The sequence below is a fragment of the Mixophyes fleayi genome, chromosome 1 (assembly GCF_038048845.1).
Source record: "Mixophyes fleayi isolate aMixFle1 chromosome 1, aMixFle1.hap1, whole genome shotgun sequence".
NCBI lineage: Eukaryota > Metazoa > Chordata > Amphibia > Anura > Limnodynastidae > Mixophyes > Mixophyes fleayi.
Genome location: NC_134402.1, coordinates 84989727 through 85009726, shown reverse-complemented (window position 1 = coordinate 85009726; position 20000 = coordinate 84989727). Strand labels below are relative to the sequence as shown.

At 35.3% G+C, this 20000-nt stretch overlaps 7 non-coding genes across 7 annotated transcripts; all 7 read right to left on the bottom strand.

The window, feature by feature from the left end:
• Nucleotides 1–3850: 3850 nt before the first annotated feature.
• TRNAC-GCA (transfer RNA cysteine (anticodon GCA)) lies at nucleotides 3851–3922 on the bottom strand. Its single transcript has one exon. It is a non-coding gene; the product is annotated as a tRNA-Cys (tRNA).
• A 4764-nt stretch (nucleotides 3923–8686) lies between these two features.
• Nucleotides 8687–8758, bottom strand: TRNAC-GCA (transfer RNA cysteine (anticodon GCA)). The gene has a single exon. It is a non-coding gene; the product is annotated as a tRNA-Cys (tRNA).
• A 4065-nt stretch (nucleotides 8759–12823) lies between these two features.
• Nucleotides 12824–12895, bottom strand: TRNAC-GCA (transfer RNA cysteine (anticodon GCA)). Its single transcript has one exon. It is a non-coding gene; the product is annotated as a tRNA-Cys (tRNA).
• A 685-nt stretch (nucleotides 12896–13580) lies between these two features.
• On the bottom strand, nucleotides 13581–13652 carry TRNAC-GCA (transfer RNA cysteine (anticodon GCA)). The gene has a single exon. It is a non-coding gene; the product is annotated as a tRNA-Cys (tRNA).
• A 1307-nt stretch (nucleotides 13653–14959) lies between these two features.
• On the bottom strand, nucleotides 14960–15031 carry TRNAC-GCA (transfer RNA cysteine (anticodon GCA)). The gene has a single exon. It is a non-coding gene; the product is annotated as a tRNA-Cys (tRNA).
• A 3307-nt stretch (nucleotides 15032–18338) lies between these two features.
• Nucleotides 18339–18410, bottom strand: TRNAC-GCA (transfer RNA cysteine (anticodon GCA)). Its single transcript has one exon. It is a non-coding gene; the product is annotated as a tRNA-Cys (tRNA).
• Nucleotides 18411–19717: 1307 nt separating this feature from the next.
• TRNAC-GCA (transfer RNA cysteine (anticodon GCA)) lies at nucleotides 19718–19789 on the bottom strand. Its single transcript has one exon. It is a non-coding gene; the product is annotated as a tRNA-Cys (tRNA).
• Nucleotides 19790–20000: the final 211 nt, after the last annotated feature.

Here is a 20000-nt window from a genome sequence, read left to right as displayed (position 1 = left end):
CTACTACTGACCTACCATTACAAGGGGATTTCACACTTATCTTCATTCACATCTCCTAAATATTACTTTTCACCTCTCTGTTTCATTATGGTAGCAAAATACTCACAAGTCCAGTCCTTTAAAAGTAATTTGCTTCTGAGAGAGATATTGTACCTGACATATAAATTCAGCCTCAAAATGATTCTTATTGGAAGTACACCTGCAAATCTCACTTCTTGGCATGAAGTTAAGAAATAAACTTATTAAGCATTTAAACCTGCCATAGACACTGTACTATCAGGAATGAACATTACAACGTATAAGTACTTGTATTTTGTACTTTTAATTGAGTTGCCTATATAGCTGAAATTGTAACACATAATTGAATATCCTTATACAACTAAAAGGGGAGACAGGGGGCACCCGGATTGGAACCAGGGACCTCTTGATCTGCAGTCGAATGCTCTACCACTGAGCTATACCCCCAGAAGGCATTTACTGCTGACTTACTAGTACACATTTTTATTCTTACGGGTGAATCAGCTGTGTTTGTACACTAACATCTCTCTATTGTATTAGCTGGAATATTTTCTTTTGTCCATTGAACCATAATTGCATGTGCAGTACATGTTCTACATGTATTCTACTACTGACCTACCATTACAAGGGGATTTCACACTTATCTTCATTCACATCTCCTAAATATTACTTTTCACCTCTCTGTTTCATTATGGTAGCAAAATACTCACAAGTCCAGTCCTTTAAAAGTAATTTGCTTCTGAGAGAGATATTGTACCTGACATATAAATTCAGCCTCAAAATGATTCTTATTGGAAGTACACCTGCAAATCTCACTTCTTGGCATGAAGTTAAGAAATAAACTTATTAAGCATTTAAACCTGCCATAGACACTGTACTATCAGGAATGAACATTACAACGTATAAGTACTTGTATTTTGTACTTTTCCTTGAGTTGCCTATATAGCTGAAATTGTAACACATAATTGAATATCCTTATACAACTAAAAGGGGAGACAGGGGGCACCCGGATTGGAACCAGGGACCTCTTGATCTGCAGTCGAATGCTCTACCACTGAGCTATACCCCCAGAAGGCATTTACAGCTGACTTACTAGTGCACATTTTTATTCTTACGGGTGAATCAGCTGTGTTTGTACACTAACATCTCTCTATTGTATTAGCTGGAATATTTTCTTTTGTCCATTGAACCATAACTGCATGTGCAGTACATGTTCTACATGTATTCTACTACTGACCTACCATTACAAGGGGATTTCACACTTATCTTCATTCACATCTCCTAAATATTACTTTTCACCTCTCTGTTTCATTATGGTAGCAAAATACTCACAAGTCCAGTCCTTTAAAAGTAATTTGCTTCTGAGTGAGACATTGTACCTGACATATAAATTCAGCCTCAAAATCTATAATATTTATACTTAAAAGTTAATAATAACAATAATAATTATGGGTAACTTCCCTTCTCTTTTCCTATTTTACTATATTAAACAACCAAGAATAATGTTACAACTGATCACAACTTCATGAAAAGAGCCACTGATTCTTATTGGAGGTACACCTGCAAATCTCACTTCTTGGCATGAAGTTAAGAAATAAACTTATTAAGCATTTAAACCTGCCATAGACACTGTACTATCAGGAATGAACATTACAACGTATAAGTATTTGTATTTTGTACAACTAAAAGGGGAGAGAGGGGGCACCCGGATTTGAACCAATGACCTCTTGATCTGCAGTCGAATGCTCTACCACTGAGCTATACCCCCAGAAAGCATTGACTGTTGACTTACTAGTACACATTTTTATTCTTACGGGTGAATCAGCTGTGTTTATACACTAACATCTCTCTATTGTATTAGCTGGAATATTTTCTTTTGTCCATTGAACCATAATTCCATGTGCAGTATATGTTCTACATGTATTCTACTACTGACCTACCATTACAAGGGGATTTCACACTTATCTTCATTCACATCTCCTAAATATTACTTTTCACCTCTCTGTTTCATTATGGTAGCAAAATACTCACAAGTCCAGTCCTTTAAAAGTAATTTGCTTCTGAGTGAGACATTGTACCTGACATATAAATTCAGCCTCAAAATCTATAATATTTATACTTAAAAGCTAATAATAACAATAATAATTATGGGTAACTTCCCTTCTCTTTTCCTATTTTACTATATTAAACAACCAAGAATAATGTTACGACTGATCACAACTTCATGAAAAGAGCCACTGATTCTTATTGGAGGTACACCTGCAAATCTCACTTCTTGGCATGAAGTTAAGAAATAAACTTATTAAGCATTTAAACCTGCCATAGACACTGTACTATCAGGAATGAACATTACAACGTATAAGTACTTGTATTTTGTACTTTTCCTTGAGTTGCCTATATAGCTGAAATTGTAACACATAATTGAATATCCTTATACAACTAAAAGGGGAGACAGGGGGCACCTGGATTTGAGCCAGGGACCTCTTGATCTGCAGTCGAATGCTCTACCACTGAGCTATACCCCCAGAAGGCATTTACTGCTGACTTACTAGTGCACATTTTTATTCTTACGGGTGAATCAGCTGTGTTTGTACACTAACATCTCTCTATTGTATTAGCTGGAATATTTTCTTTTGTCCATTGAACCATAATTGCATGTGCAGTTTATGTTCTACATGTATTCTACTACTGACCTACCATTACAAGGGGATTTCACACTTATCTTCATTCACATCTCCTAAATATTACTTTTCACCTCTCTGTTTCATTATGGTAGCAAAATACTCACAAGTCCAGTCCTTTAAAAGTAATTTGCTTCTGAGAGAGATATTGTACCTGACATATAAATTCAGCCTCAAAATGATTCTTATTGGAAGTACACCTGCAAATCTCACTTCTTGGCATGAAGTTAAGAAATAAACTTATTAAGCATTTAAACCTGCCATAGACACTGTACTATCAGGAATGAACATTACAACGTATAAGTACTTGTATTTTGTACTTTTCCTTGAGTTGCCTATATAGCTGAAATTGTAACACATAATTGAATATCCTTATACAACTAAAAGGGGAGACAGGGGGCACCTGGATTGGAACCAGGGACCTCTTGATCTGCAGTCGAATGCTCTACCACTGAGCTATACCCCCAGAAGGCATTTACTGTTGACTTACTAGTACACATTTTTATTCTTACGGGTGAATCAGCTGTGTTTATACACTAACATCTCTCTATTGTATTAGCTGGAATATTTTCTTTTGTCCATTGAACCATAATTCCATGTGCAGTATATGTTCTACATGTATTCTACTACTGACCTACCATTACAAGGGGATTTCACACTTATCTTCATTCACATCTCCTAAATATTACTTTTCACCTCTCTGTTTCATTATGGTAGCAAAATACTCACAAGTCCAGTCCTTTAAAAGTAATTTGCTTCTGAGTGAGACATTGTACCTGACATATAAATTCAGCCTCAAAATCTATAATATTTATACTTAAAAGTTAATAATAACAATAATAATTATGGGTAACTTCCCTTCTCTTTTCCTATTTTACTATATTAAACAACCAAGAATAATGTTACGACTGATCACAACTTCATGAAAAGAGCCACTGATTCTTATTGGAGGTACACCTGCAAATCTCACTTCTTGGCATGAAGTTAAGAAATAAACTTATTAAGCATTTAAACCTGCCATAGACACTGTACTATCAGGAATGAACATTACAACGTATAAGTACTTGTATTTTGTACTTTTCTTTGAGTTGCCTATATAGCTGAAATTGTAACACATAATTGAATATCCTTATACAACTAAAAGGGGAGACAGGGGGCACCTGGATTTGAATCAGGGACCTCTCGATCTGCAGTCGAATGCTCTACCACTGAGCTATACCCCCAGAAGGCATTTACTGCTGACTTACTAGTGCACATTTTTATTCTTACGGGTGAATCAGCTGTGTTTGTACACTAACATCTCTCTATTGTATTAGCTGGAATATTTTCTTTTGTCCATTGAACCATAATTGCATGTGCAGTTTATGTTCTACATGTATTCTACTACTGACCTACCATTACAAGGGGATTTCACACTTATCTTCATTCACATCTCCTAAATATTACTTTTCACCTCTCTGTTTCATTATGGTAGCAAAATACTCACAAGTCCAGTCCTTTAAAAGTAATTTGCTTCTGAGAGAGATATTGTACCTGACATATAAATTCAGCCTCAAAATGATTCTTATTGGAAGTACACCTGCAAATCTCACTTCTTGGCATGAAGTTAAGAAATAAACTTATTAAGCATTTAAACCTGCCATAGACACTGTACTATCAGGAATGAACATTACAACGTATAAGTACTTGTATTTTGTACTTTTCCTTGAGTTGCCTATATAGCTGAAATTGTAACACATAATTGAATATCCTTATACAACTAAAAGGGGAGACAGGGGGCACCTGGATTGGAACCAGGGACCTCTTGATCTGCAGTCGAATGCTCTACCACTGAGCTCTACCCCCAGAAGGCATTTACTGTTGACTTACTAGTACACATTTTTATTCTTACGGGTGAATCAGCTGTGTTTATACACTAACATCTCTCTATTGTATTAGCTGGAATATTTTCTTTTGTCCATTGAACCATAATTGCATGTGCAGTATATGTTCTACATGTATTCTACTACTGACCTACCATTACAAGGGGATTTCACACTTATCTTCATTCACATCTCCTAAATATTACTTTTCACCTCTCTGTTTCATTATGGTAGCAAAATACTCACAAGTCCAGTCCTTTAAAAGTAATTTGCTTCTGAGTGAGACATTGTACCTGACATATAAATTCAGCCTCAAAATCTATAATATTTATACTTAAAAGTTAATAATAACAATAATAATTATGGGTAACTTCCCTTCTCTTTTCCTATTTTACTATATTAAACAACCAAGAATAATGTTACGACTGATCACAACTTCATGAAAAGAGCCACTGATTCTTATTGGAGGTACACCTGCAAATCTCACTTCTTGGCATGAAGTTAAGAAATAAACTTATTAAGCATTTAAACCTGCCATAGACACTGTACTATCAGGAATGAACATTACAACGTATAAGTACTTGTATTTTGTACTTTTCTTTGAGTTGCCTATATAGCTGAAATTGTAACACATAATTGAATATCCTTATACAACTAAAAGGGGAGACAGGGGGCACCTGGATTTGAATCAGGGACCTCTTGATCTGCAGTCGAATGCTCTACCACTGAGCTATACCCCCAGAAGGCATTTACTGCTGACTTACTAGTGCACATTTTTATTCTTACGGGTGAATCAGCTGTGTTTGTACACTAACATCTCTCTATTGTATTAGCTGGAATATTTTCTTTTGTCCATTGAACCATAATTGCATGTGCAGTTTATGTTCTACATGTATTCTACTACTGACCTACCATTACAAGGGGATTTCACACTCATCTTCATTCACATCTCCTAAATATTACTTTTCACCTCTCTGTTTCATTATGGTAGCAAAATACTCACAAGTCCAGTCCTTTAAAAGTAATTTGCTTCTGAGAGAGATATTGTACCTGACATATAAATTCAGCCTCAAAATGATTCTTATTGGAAGTACACCTGCAAATCTCACTTCTTGGCATGAAGTTAAGAAATAAACTTATTAAGTATTTAAACCTGCCATAGACACTGTACTATCAGGAATGAACATTACAACGTATAAGTACTTGTATTTTGTACTTTTCCTTGAGTTGCCTATATAGCTGAAATTGTAACACATAATTGAATATCCTTATACAACTAAAAGGGGAGACAGGGGGCACCTGGATTGGAACCAGGGACCTCTTGATCTGCAGTCGAATGCTCTACCACTGAGCTCTACCCCCAGAAGGCATTTACTGTTGACTTACTAGTACACATTTTTATTCTTACGGGTGAATCAGCTGTGTTTATACACTAACATCTCTCTATTGTATTAGCTGGAATATTTTCTTTTGTCCATTGAACCATAACTGCATGTGCAGTACATGTTCTACATGTATTCTACTACTGACCTACCATTACAAGGGGATTTCACACTTATCTTCATTCACATCTCCTAAATATTACTTTTCACCTCTCTGTTTCATTATGGTAGCAAAATACTCACAAGTCCAGTCCTTTAAAAGTAATTTGCTTCTGAGTGAGACATTGTACCTGACATATAAATTCAGCCTCAAAATCTATAATATTTATACTTAAAAGTTAATAATAACAATAATAATTATGGGTAACTTCCCTTCTCTTTTCCTATTTTACTATATTAAACAACCAAGAATAATGTTACAACTGATCACAACTTCATGAAAAGAGCCACTGATTCTTATTGGAGGTACACCTGCAAATCTCACTTCTTGGCATGAAGTTAAGAAATAAACTTATTAAGCATTTAAACCTGCCATAGACACTGTACTATCAGGAATGAACATTACAACGTATAAGTATTTGTATTTTGTACAACTAAAAGGGGAGAGAGGGGGCACCCGGATTTGAACCAATGACCTCTTGATCTGCAGTCGAATGCTCTACCACTGAGCTATACCCCCAGAAAGCATTGACTGTTGACTTACTAGTACACATTTTTATTCTTACGGGTGAATCAGCTGTGTTTATACACTAACATCTCTCTATTGTATTAGCTGGAATATTTTCTTTTGTCCATTGAACCATAATTCCATGTGCAGTATATGTTCTACATGTATTCTACTACTGACCTACCATTACAAGGGGATTTCACACTTATCTTCATTCACATCTCCTAAATATTACTTTTCACCTCTCTGTTTCATTATGGTAGCAAAATACTCACAAGTCCAGTCCTTTAAAAGTAATTTGCTTCTGAGTGAGACATTGTACCTGACATATAAATTCAGCCTCAAAATCTATAATATTTATACTTAAAAGCTAATAATAACAATAATAATTATGGGTAACTTCCCTTCTCTTTTCCTATTTTACTATATTAAACAACCAAGAATAATGTTACGACTGATCACAACTTCATGAAAAGAGCCACTGATTCTTATTGGAGGTACACCTGCAAATCTCACTTCTTGGCATGAAGTTAAGAAATAAACTTATTAAGCATTTAAACCTGCCATAGACACTGTACTATCAGGAATGAACATTACAACGTATAAGTACTTGTATTTTGTACTTTTCCTTGAGTTGCCTATATAGCTGAAATTGTAACACATAATTGAATATCCTTATACAACTAAAAGGGGAGACAGGGGGCACCTGGATTTGAGCCAGGGACCTCTTGATCTGCAGTCGAATGCTCTACCACTGAGCTATACCCCCAGAAGGCATTTACTGCTGACTTACTAGTGCACATTTTTATTCTTACGGGTGAATCAGCTGTGTTTGTACACTAACATCTCTCTATTGTATTAGCTGGAATATTTTCTTTTGTCCATTGAACCATAATTGCATGTGCAGTTTATGTTCTACATGTATTCTACTACTGACCTACCATTACAAGGGGATTTCACACTTATCTTCATTCACATCTCCTAAATATTACTTTTCACCTCTCTGTTTCATTATGGTAGCAAAATACTCACAAGTCCAGTCCTTTAAAAGTAATTTGCTTCTGAGAGAGATATTGTACCTGACATATAAATTCAGCCTCAAAATGATTCTTATTGGAAGTACACCTGCAAATCTCACTTCTTGGCATGAAGTTAAGAAATAAACTTATTAAGCATTTAAACCTGCCATAGACACTGTACTATCAGGAATGAACATTACAACGTATAAGTACTTGTATTTTGTACTTTTCCTTGAGTTGCCTATATAGCTGAAATTGTAACACATAATTGAATATCCTTATACAACTAAAAGGGGAGACAGGGGGCACCTGGATTGGAACCAGGGACCTCTTGATCTGCAGTCGAATGCTCTACCACTGAGCTATACCCCCAGAAGGCATTTACTGTTGACTTACTAGTACACATTTTTATTCTTACGGGTGAATCAGCTGTGTTTATACACTAACATCTCTCTATTGTATTAGCTGGAATATTTTCTTTTGTCCATTGAACCATAATTCCATGTGCAGTATATGTTCTACATGTATTCTACTACTGACCTACCATTACAAGGGGATTTCACACTTATCTTCATTCACATCTCCTAAATATTACTTTTCACCTCTCTGTTTCATTATGGTAGCAAAATACTCACAAGTCCAGTCCTTTAAAAGTAATTTGCTTCTGAGTGAGACATTGTACCTGACATATAAATTCAGCCTCAAAATCTATAATATTTATACTTAAAAGTTAATAATAACAATAATAATTATGGGTAACTTCCCTTCTCTTTTCCTATTTTACTATATTAAACAACCAAGAATAATGTTACGACTGATCACAACTTCATGAAAAGAGCCACTGATTCTTATTGGAGGTACACCTGCAAATCTCACTTCTTGGCATGAAGTTAAGAAATAAACTTATTAAGCATTTAAACCTGCCATAGACACTGTACTATCAGGAATGAACATTACAACGTATAAGTACTTGTATTTTGTACTTTTCTTTGAGTTGCCTATATAGCTGAAATTGTAACACATAATTGAATATCCTTATACAACTAAAAGGGGAGACAGGGGGCACCTGGATTTGAATCAGGGACCTCTCGATCTGCAGTCGAATGCTCTACCACTGAGCTATACCCCCAGAAGGCATTTACTGCTGACTTACTAGTGCACATTTTTATTCTTACGGGTGAATCAGCTGTGTTTGTACACTAACATCTCTCTATTGTATTAGCTGGAATATTTTCTTTTGTCCATTGAACCATAATTGCATGTGCAGTTTATGTTCTACATGTATTCTACTACTGACCTACCATTACAAGGGGATTTCACACTTATCTTCATTCACATCTCCTAAATATTACTTTTCACCTCTCTGTTTCATTATGGTAGCAAAATACTCACAAGTCCAGTCCTTTAAAAGTAATTTGCTTCTGAGAGAGATATTGTACCTGACATATAAATTCAGCCTCAAAATGATTCTTATTGGAAGTACACCTGCAAATCTCACTTCTTGGCATGAAGTTAAGAAATAAACTTATTAAGCATTTAAACCTGCCATAGACACTGTACTATCAGGAATGAACATTACAACGTATAAGTACTTGTATTTTGTACTTTTCCTTGAGTTGCCTATATAGCTGAAATTGTAACACATAATTGAATATCCTTATACAACTAAAAGGGGAGACAGGGGGCACCTGGATTGGAACCAGGGACCTCTTGATCTGCAGTCGAATGCTCTACCACTGAGCTCTACCCCCAGAAGGCATTTACTGTTGACTTACTAGTACACATTTTTATTCTTACGGGTGAATCAGCTGTGTTTATACACTAACATCTCTCTATTGTATTAGCTGGAATATTTTCTTTTGTCCATTGAACCATAATTGCATGTGCAGTATATGTTCTACATGTATTCTACTACTGACCTACCATTACAAGGGGATTTCACACTTATCTTCATTCACATCTCCTAAATATTACTTTTCACCTCTCTGTTTCATTATGGTAGCAAAATACTCACAAGTCCAGTCCTTTAAAAGTAATTTGCTTCTGAGTGAGACATTGTACCTGACATATAAATTCAGCCTCAAAATCTATAATATTTATACTTAAAAGTTAATAATAACAATAATAATTATGGGTAACTTCCCTTCTCTTTTCCTATTTTACTATATTAAACAACCAAGAATAATGTTACGACTGATCACAACTTCATGAAAAGAGCCACTGATTCTTATTGGAGGTACACCTGCAAATCTCACTTCTTGGCATGAAGTTAAGAAATAAACTTATTAAGCATTTAAACCTGCCATAGACACTGTACTATCAGGAATGAACATTACAACGTATAAGTACTTGTATTTTGTACTTTTCTTTGAGTTGCCTATATAGCTGAAATTGTAACACATAATTGAATATCCTTATACAACTAAAAGGGGAGACAGGGGGCACCTGGATTTGAATCAGGGACCTCTTGATCTGCAGTCGAATGCTCTACCACTGAGCTATACCCCCAGAAGGCATTTACTGCTGACTTACTAGTGCACATTTTTATTCTTACGGGTGAATCAGCTGTGTTTGTACACTAACATCTCTCTATTGTATTAGCTGGAATATTTTCTTTTGTCCATTGAACCATAATTGCATGTGCAGTTTATGTTCTACATGTATTCTACTACTGACCTACCATTACAAGGGGATTTCACACTTATCTTCATTCACATCTCCTAAATATTACTTTTCACCTCTCTGTTTCATTATGGTAGCAAAATACTCACAAGTCCAGTCCTTTAAAAGTAATTTGCTTCTGAGAGAGATATTGTACCTGACATATAAATTCAGCCTCAAAATGATTCTTATTGGAAGTACACCTGCAAATCTCACTTCTTGGCATGAAGTTAAGAAATAAACTTATTAAGCATTTAAACCTGCCATAGACACTGTACTATCAGGAATGAACATTACAACGTATAAGTACTTGTATTTTGTACTTTTCCTTGAGTTGCCTATATAGCTGAAATTGTAACACATAATTGAATATCCTTATACAACTAAAAGGGGAGACAGGGGGCACCTGGATTGGAACCAGGGACCTCTTGATCTGCAGTCGAATGCTCTACCACTGAGCTCTACCCCCAGAAGGCATTTACTGTTGACTTACTAGTACACATTTTTATTCTTACGGGTGAATCAGCTGTGTTTATACACTAACATCTCTCTATTGTATTAGCTGGAATATTTTCTTTTGTCCATTGAACCATAATTCCATGTGCAGTATATGTTCTACATGTATTCTACTACTGACCTACCATTACAAGGGGATTTCACACTTATCTTCATTCACATCTCCTAAATATTACTTTTCACCTCTCTGTTTCATTATGGTAGCAAAATACTCACAAGTCCAGTCCTTTAAAAGTAATTTGCTTCTGAGTGAGACATTGTACCTGACATATAAATTCAGCCTCAAAATCTATAATATTTATACTTAAAAGTTAATAATAACAATAATAATTATGGGTAACTTCCCTTCTCTTTTCCTATTTTACTATATTAAACAACCAAGAATAATGTTACGACTGATCACAACTTCATGAAAAGAGCCACTGATTCTTATTGGAGGTACACCTGCAAATCTCACTTCTTGGCATGAAGTTAAGAAATAAACTTATTAAGCATTTAAACCTGCCATAGACACTGTACTATCAGGAATGAACATTACAACGTATAAGTACTTGTATTTTGTACTTTTCTTTGAGTTGCCTATATAGCTGAAATTGTAACACATAATTGAATATCCTTATACAACTAAAAGGGGAGACAGGGGGCACCTGGATTTGAATCAGGGACCTCTTGATCTGCAGTCGAATGCTCTACCACTGAGCTATACCCCCAGAAGGCATTTACTGCTGACTTACTAGTGCACATTTTTATTCTTACGGGTGAATCAGCTGTGTTTGTACACTAACATCTCTCTATTGTATTAGCTGGAATATTTTCTTTTGTCCATTGAACCATAATTGCATGTGCAGTTTATGTTCTACATGTATTCTACTACTGACCTACCATTACAAGGGGATTTCACACTTATCTTCATTCACATCTCCTAAATATTACTTTTCACCTCTCTGTTTCATTATGGTAGCAAAATACTCACAAGTCCAGTCCTTTAAAAGTAATTTGCTTCTGAGAGAGATATTGTACCTGACATATAAATTCAGCCTCAAAATGATTCTTATTGGAAGTACACCTGCAAATCTCACTTCTTGGCATGAAGTTAAGAAATAAACTTATTAAGCATTTAAACCTGCCATAGACACTGTACTATCAGGAATGAACATTACAACGTATAAGTACTTGTATTTTGTACTTTTCCTTGAGTTGCCTATATAGCTGAAATTGTAACACATAATTGAATATCCTTATACAACTAAAAGGGGAGACAGGGGGCACCTGGATTGGAACCAGGGACCTCTTGATCTGCAGTCGAATGCTCTACCACTGAGCTATACCCCCAGAAGGCATTTACTGTTGACTTACTAGTACACATTTTTATTCTTACGGGTGAATCAGCTGTGTTTATACACTAACATCTCTCTATTGTATTAGCTGGAATATTTTCTTTTGTCCATTGAACCATAATTCCATGTGCAGTATATGTTCTACATGTATTCTACTACTGACCTACCATTACAAGGGGATTTCACACTTATCTTCATTCACATCTCCTAAATATTACTTTTCACCTCTCTGTTTCATTATGGTAGCAAAATACTCACAAGTCCAGTCCTTTAAAAGTAATTTGCTTCTGAGTGAGACATTGTACCTGACATATAAATTCAGCCTCAAAATCTATAATATTTATACTTAAAAGTTAATAATAACAATAATAATTATGGGTAACTTCCCTTCTCTTTTCCTATTTTACTATATTAAACAACCAAGAATAATGTTACGACTGATCACAACTTCATGAAAAGAGCCACTGATTCTTATTGGAGGTACACCTGCAAATCTCACTTCTTGGCATGAAGTTAAGAAATAAACTTATTAAGCATTTAAACCTGCCATAGACACTGTACTATCAGGAATGAACATTACAACGTATAAGTACTTGTATTTTGTACTTTTCCTTGAGTTGCCTATATAGCTGAAATTGTAACACATAATTGAATATCCTTATACAACTAAAAGGGGAGACAGGGGGCACCTGGATTTGAATCAGGGACCTCTCGATCTGCAGTCGAATGCTCTACCACTGAGCTATACCCCCAGAAGGCATTTACTGTTGACTTACTAGTACACATTTTTATTCTTACGGGTGAATCAGCTGTGTTTATACACTAACATCTCTCTATTGTATTAGCTGGAATATTTTCTTTTGTCCATTGAACCATAATTCCATGTGCAGTATATGTTCTATATGTATTCTACTACTGACCTACCATTACAAGGGGATTTCACACTTATCTTCATTCACATCTCCTAAATATTACTTTTCACCTCTCTGTTTCATTATGGTAGCAAAATACTCACAAGTCCAGTCCTTTAAAAGTAATTTGCTTCTGAGTGAGACATTGTACCTGACATATAAATTCAGCCTCAAAATCTATAATATTTATACTTAAAAGTTAATAATAACAATAATAATTATGGGTAACTTCCCTTCTCTTTTCCTATTTTACTATATTAAACAACCAAGAATAATGTTACGACTGATCACAACTTCATGAAAAGAGCCACTGATTCTTATTGGAGGTACACCTGCAAATCTCACTTCTTGGCATGAAGTTAAGAAATAAACTTATTAAGCATTTAAACCTGCCATAGACACTGTACTATCAGGAATGAACATTACAACGTATAAGTACTTGTATTTTGTACTTTTCTTTGAGTTGCCTATATAGCTGAAATTGTAACACATAATTGAATATCCTTATACAACTAAAAGGGGAGACAGGGGGCACCTGGATTTGAATCAGGGACCTCTCGATCTGCAGTCGAATGCTCTACCACTGAGCTATACCCCCAGAAGGCATTTACTGCTGACTTACTAGTGCACATTTTTATTCTTACGGGTGAATCAGCTGTGTTTATACACTAACATCTCTCTATTGTATTAGCTGGAATATTTTCTTTTGTCCATTGAACCATAATTGCATGTGCAGTTTATGTTCTACATGTATTCTACTACTGACCTACCATTACAAGGGGATTTCACACTTATCTTCATTCACATCTCCTAAATATTACTTTTCACCTCTCTGTTTCATTATGGTAGCAAAATACTCACAAGTCCAGTCCTTTAAAAGTAATTTGCTTCTGAGAGAGATATTGTACCTGACATATAAATTCAGCCTCAAAATGATTCTTATTGGAAGTACACCTGCAAATCTCACTTCTTGGCATGAAGTTAAGAAATAAACTTATTAAGCATTTAAACCTGCCATAGACACTGTACTATCAGGAATGAACATTACAACGTATAAGTACTTGTATTTTGTACTTTTCCTTGAGTTGCCTATATAGCTGAAATTGTAACACATAATTGAATATCCTTATACAACTAAAAGGGGAGACAGGGGGCACCTGGATTGGAACCAGGGACCTCTTGATCTGCAGTCGAATGCTCTACCACTGAGCTATACCCCCAGAAGGCATTTACTGTTGACTTACTAGTACACATTTTTATTCTTACGGGTGAATCAGCTGTGTTTATACACTAACATCTCTCTATTGTATTAGCTGGAATATTTTCTTTTGTCCATTGAACCATAATTCCATGTGCAGTATATGTTCTACATGTATTCTACTACTGACCTACCATTACAAGGGGATTTCACACTTATCTTCATTCACATCTCCTAAATATTACTTTTCACCTCTCTGTTTCATTATGGTAGCAAAATACTCACAAGTCCAGTCCTTTAAAAGTAATTTGCTTCTGAGTGAGACATTGTACCTGACATATAAATTCAGCCTCAAAATCTATAATATTTATACTTAAAAGTTAATAATAACAATAATAATTATGGGTAACTTCCCTTCTCTTTTCCTATTTTACTATATTAAACAACCAAGAATAATGTTACGACTGATCACAACTTCATGAAAAGAGCCACTGATTCTTATTGGAGGTACACCTGCAAATCTCACTTCTTGGCATGAAGTTAAGAAATAAACTTATTAAGCATTTAAACCTGCCATAGACACTGTACTATCAGGAATGAACATTACAACGTATAAGTACTTGTATTTTGTACTTTTCTTTGAGTTGCCTATATAGCTGAAATTGTAACACATAATTGAATATCCTTATACAACTAAAAGGGGAGACAGGGGGCACCTGGATTTGAATCAGGGACCTCTCGATCTGCAGTCGAATGCTCTACCACTGAGCTATACCCCCAGAAGGCATTTACTGCTGACTTACTAGTGCACATTTTTATTCTTACGGGTGAATCAGCTGTGTTTGTACACTAACATCTCTCTATTGTATTAGCTGGAATATTTTCTTTTGTCCATTGAACCATAATTGCATGTGCAGTTTATGTTCTACATGTATTCTACTACTGACCTACCATTACAAGGGGATTTCACACTTATCTTCATTCACATCTCCTAAATATTACTTTTCACCTCTCTGTTTCATTATGGTAGCAAAATACTCACAAGTCCAGTCCTTTAAAAGTAATTTGCTTCTGAGAGAGATATTGTACCTGACATATAAATTCAGCCTCAAAATGATTCTTATTGGAAGTACACCTGCAAATCTCACTTCTTGGCATGAAGTTAAGAAATAAACTTATTAAGCATTTAAACCTGCCATAGACACTGTACTATCAGGAATGAACATTACAACGTATAAGTACTTGTATTTTGTACTTTTCCTTGAGTTGCCTATATAGCTGAAATTGTAACACATAATTGAATATCCTTATACAACTAAAAGGGGAGACAGGGGGCACCTGGATTGGAACCAGGGACCTCTTGATCTGCAGTCGAATGCTCTACCACTGAGCTATACCCCCAGAAGGCATTTACTGTTGACTTACTAGTACACATTTTTATTCTTACGGGTGAATCAGCTGTGTTTATACACTAACATCTCTCTATTGTATTAGCTGGAATATTTTCTTTTGTCCATTGAACCATAATTCCATGTGCAGTATATGTTCTACATGTATTCTACTACTGACCTACCATTACAAGGGGATTTCACACTTATCTTCATTCACATCTCCTAAATATTACTTTTCACCTCTCTGTTTCATTATGGTAGCAAAATACTCACAAGTCCAGTCCTTTAAAAGTAATTTGCTTCTGAGAGAGATATTGTACCTGACATATAAATTCAGCCTCAAAATGATTCTTATTGGAAGTACACCTGCAAATCTCACTTCTTGGCATGAAGTTAAGAAATAAACTTATTAAGCATTTAAACCTGCCATAGACACTGTACTATCAGGAATGAACATTACAACGTATAAGTACTTGTATTTTGTACTTTTCCTTGAGTTGCCTATATAGCTGAAATTGTAACACATAATTGAATATCCTTATACAACTAAAAGGGGAGACAGGGGGCACCTGGATTGGAACCAGGGACCTCTTGATCTGCAGTCGAATGCTCTACCACTGAGCTCTACCCCAGAAGGCATTTACTGTTGACTTACTAGTACACATTTTTATTCTTACGGGTGAATCAGCTGTGTTTATACACTAACATCTCTCTATTGTATTAGCTGGAATATTTTCTTTTGTCCATTGAACCATAATTCCATGTGCAGTATATGTTCTACATGTATTCTACTACTGACCTACCATTACAAGGGGATTTCACACTTATCTTCATTCACATCTCCTAAATATTACTTTTCACCTCTCTGTTTCATTATGGTAGCAAAATACTCACAAGTCCAGTCCTTTAAAAGTAATTTGCTTCTGAGTGAGACATTGTACCTGACATATAAATTCAGCCTCAAAATCTATAATATTTATACTTAAAAGTTAATAATAACAATAATAATTATGGGTAACTTCCCTTCTCTTTTCCTATTTTACTATATTAAACAACCAAGAATAATGTTACGACTGATCACAACTTCATGAAAAGAGCCACTGATTCTTATTGGAGGTACACCTGCAAATCTCACTTCTTGGCATGAAGTTAAGAAATAAACTTATTAAGCATTTAAACCTGCCATAGACACTGTACTATCAGGAATAACCATTACAACGTATAAGTACTTGTATTTTGTACTTTTCTTTGAGTTGCCTATATAGCTGAAATTGTAACACATAATTGAATATCCTTATACAACTAAAAGGGGAGACAGGGGGCACCTGGATTTGAATCAGGGACCTCTTGATCTGCAGTCGAATGCTCTACCACTGAGCTATACCCCCAGAAGGCATTTACTGCTGACTTACTAGTGCACATTTTTATTCTTACGGGTGAATCAGCTGTGTTTGTACACTAACATCTCTCTATTGTATTAGCTGGAATATTTTCTTTTGTCCATTGAACCATAATTGCATGTGCAGTTTATGTTCTACATGTATTCTACTACTGACCTACCATTACAAGGGGATTTCACACTTATCTTCATTCACATCTCCTAAATATTACTTTTCACCTCTCTGTTTCATTATGGTAGCAAAATACTCACAAGTCCAGTCCTTTAAAAGTAATTTGCTTCTGAGAGAGATATTGTACCTGACATATAAATTCAGCCTCAAAATGATTCTTATTGGAAGTACACCTGCAAATCTCACTTCTTGGCATGAAGTTAAGAAATAAACTTATTAAGCATTTAAACCTGCCATAGACACTGTACTATCAGGAATGAACATTACAACGTATAAGTACTTGTATTTTGTACTTTTCCTTGAGTTGCCTATATAGCTGAAATTGTAACACATAATTGAATATCCTTATACAACTAAAAGGGGAGACAGGGGGCACCTGGATTGGAACCAGGGACCTCTTGATCTGCAGTTGAATGCTCTACCACTGAGCTATACCCCCAGAAGGCATTTACTGTTGACTTACTAGTACACATTTTTATTCTTACGGGTGAATCAGCTGTGTTTATACACTAACATCTCTCTATTGTATTAGCTGGAATATTTTCTTTTGTCCATTGAACCATAATTCCATGTGCAGTATATGTTCTACATGTATTCTACTACTGACCTACCATTACAAGGGGATTTCACACTTATCTTCATTCACATCTCCTAAATATTACTTTTCACCTCTCTGTTTCATTATGGTAGCAAAATACTCACAAGTCCAGTCCTTTAAAAGTAATTTGCTTCTGAGTGAGACATTGTACCTGACATATAAATTCAGCCTCAAAATCTATAATATTTATACTTAAAAGTTAATAATAACAATAATAATTATGGGTAACTTCCCTTCTCTTTTCCTATTTTACTATATTAAACAACCAAGAATAATGTTACGACTGATCACAACTTCATGAAAAGAGACACTGATTCTTATTGGAGGTACACCTGCAAATCTCACTTCTTGGCATGAAGTTAAGAAATAAACTTATTAAGCATTTAAACCTGCCATAGACACTGTACTATCAGGAATGAACATTACAACGTATAAGTACTTGTATTTTGTACTTTTCCTTGAGTTGCCTATATAGCTGAAATTGTAACACATAATTGAATATCCTTATACAACTAAAAGGGGAGACAGGGGGCACCCGGATTTGAACCAGGGACCTCTTGATCTGCAGTCGAATGCTCTACCGCTGAGCTATACCCCCAGAAGGCATTTACTGCTGACTTACTAGTGCACATTTTTATTCTTACGGGTGAATCAGCTGTGTTTGTACACTAACATCTCTCTATTGTATTAGCTGGAATATTTTCTTTTGTCCATTGAACCATAATTGCATGTGCAGTTTATGTTCTACATGTATTCTACTACTGACCTACCATTACAAGGGGATTTCACACTTATCTTCATTCACATCTCCTAAATATTACTTTTCACCTCTCTGTTTCATTATGGTAGCAAAATACTCACAAGTCCAGTCCTTTAAAAGTAATTTGCTTCTGAGAGAGATATTGTACCTGACATATAAATTCAGCCTCAAAATGATTCTTATTGGAAGTACACCTGCAAATCTCACTTCTTGGCATGAAGTTAAGAAATAAACTTATTAAGCATTTAAACCTGCCATAGACACTGTACTATCAGGAATGAACATTACAACGTATAAGTACTTGTATTTTGTACTTTTCCTTGAGTTGCCTATATAGCTGAAATTGTAACACATAATTGAATATCCTTATACAACTAAAAGGGGAGACAGGGGGCACCTGGATTGGAACCAGGGACCTCTTGATCTGCAGTCGAATGCTCTACCACTGAGCTATACCCCCAGAAGGCATTTACTGTTGACTTACTAGTACACATTTTTATTCTTACGGGTGAATCAGCTGTGTTTATACACTAACATCTCTCTATTGTATTAGCTGGAATATTTTCTTTTGTCCATTGAACCATAATTCCATGTGCAGTATATGTTCTACATGTATTCTACTACTGACCTACCATTACAAGGGGATTTCACACTTATCTTCATTCACATCTCCTAAATATTACTTTTCACCTCTCTGTTTCATTATGGTAGCAAAATACTCACAAGTCCAGTCCTTTAAAAGTAATTTGCTTCTGAGTGAGACATTGTACCTGACATATAAATTCAGCCTCAAAATCTATAATATTTATACTTAAAAGTTAATAATAACAATAATAATTATGGGTAACTTCCCTTCTCTTTTCCTATTTTACTATATTAAACAACCAAGAATAATGTTACGACTGATCACAACTTCATGAAAAGAGCCACTGATTCTTATTGGAGGTACACCTGCAAATCTCACTTCTTGGCATGAAGTTAAGAAATAAACTTATTAAGCATTTAAACCTGCCATAGACACTGTACTATCAGGAATGAACATTACAACGTATAAGTACTTGTATTTTGTACTTTTCTTTGAGTTGCCTATATAGCTGAAATTGTAACACATAATTGAATATCCTTATACAACTAAAAGGGGAGACAGGGGGCACCTGGATTTGAATCAGGGACCTCTCGATCTGCAGTCGAATGCTCTACCACTGAGCTATACCCCCAGAAGGCATTTACTGCTGACTTACTAGTGCACATTTTTATTCTTACGGGTGAATCAGCTGTGTTTATACACTAACATCTCTCTATTGTATTAGCTGGAATATTTTCTTTTGTCCATTGAACCATAATTGCATGTGCAGTTTATGTTCTACATGTATTCTACTACTGACCTACCATTACAAGGGGATTTCACACTTATCTTCATTCACATCT